Source organism: Limulus polyphemus, unplaced genomic scaffold (assembly GCF_000517525.1).
Source record: "Limulus polyphemus unplaced genomic scaffold, Limulus_polyphemus-2.1.2 Scaffold4241, whole genome shotgun sequence".
NCBI lineage: Eukaryota > Metazoa > Arthropoda > Merostomata > Xiphosura > Limulidae > Limulus > Limulus polyphemus.
In genome coordinates this window covers 45,277-46,886 of record NW_013669851.1, presented here as the reverse complement: position 1 = coordinate 46,886, position 1,610 = coordinate 45,277, and positions in this window count along the sequence as shown.

Below are 1,610 nucleotides of genomic sequence, written 5' to 3'. Positions count from 1 at the left end.
GTTTAAATTTGCATAAGGTGAGGTCAGGAGAGAGCTATGTCTTTCCAATAACGTTAGTCAGTCAGTCAGATTGATAAATTTGTGGTTTTGTGAATTTTTTTTTTACTTTACCAACTTTCTCAGGTGCTTTGGTGGTTTGTTACTCTCCAGTTGGTTTGTTTACTATTCAACATTGTGTGTAAAGTGCTTATAAAGTTTTGTTAACATACTGTTTGTAGCGTTTTTGAGATCTTAATTTGTATTGCACATTTAGCCCATTCCTACTATAAGTACTACCATACTTGTGATATTACTGTCATTGTTTCCTTCATTTCTGTGTCTTAATACCATGTGATTTTGAACAATATCTTTATGGGTGCATTTCTTATTGTTTGAGAACTGCACTAGTAAGCAAGCTGGAAAAATATTCATTTTTTCAGATATATTTTACTTTTCAAATGCTTCTAGAAACACCAGGAGTTTGTTTAGGTAAATAACAGTATAGGTAATTTGTAATAAAAAAGTTTTTTGTAGCTTTTAACTTATATGCTTGGATCAGAAATAGGTGAAAACATAAGCAACAAAAAATATCTTACTTTGCTCTCCTGCCATAGTAAATCAATCACAAAGAGAGGGTACTAATTGTGGTTTTAATAATCCAAACACATATTTTTAAAATACAGTTAAATAATCACTATTAAACTACAATAAGTGTATTTAGATATAATGAAAATTTTTCATTTGAACTACTTAGCACACACAGAATAGATCAAAGAGAAATTGATTTTTACTTTCCTTAGTAAATGTACAAAACAGTTTACACTGGTGACCAGTTGTATGGAAATATAAAGCAGATAGATAACGTGATAATTTTAAGCCTTTGTTATTAGATTAATGCCCTAGATGCACTTAATCAGTGAGAAACTCACAAGAGTAAAAGTAAACTAAATATGAAGATTTATCCTCTGTTACATCACTACATTATTCATGTTATGTGAACAATCTTTAAATAAGAAAATGTTGGCAGTGATTTTTATTGAGCATATTCAAAAATTGGAGAATCTCACAAACAGAAAGTTTCTCATGCATATAAAATATTCAGCAGTCATATGTAAAGGTTTAGGTTCTTCAATAAATCAACCATGTTAAGTTATCAATCTTCCTGGCATGGTTAGTCATGAAACTAGAGCAGCAATATGTCATACTGTCCAAAGTTAAGTGTAGGGATGCTTGGGCAACTAAAATGCTAAAATGTTTATGTTCAGTAAGAAAGAAACAATTCAGTTTAAAAAAACTCTACAATCACCACCTGTCTGTACACACACACACACATATTTTACCACATACATTTAAAGGAATTCAAAGTACATGTGGAAGGATTTTTTTATTTTGAACAACTTATAGGCACTAAAATAGAGAAAATTTATGACCCTGTTTGACTGGTTTTACTCATTAACATCAAACACTTTGGAATATTTATTTATATATATATATATATATATATATATATATATATATATATATATGTAGTATATACTATACTAGTGTAGACGTAAGTTAGTATAATTATTTATTTAATTACTAACTTAAACGTTTACTACTTACCTAAAGTAGTAAGTAGTATTTATTAC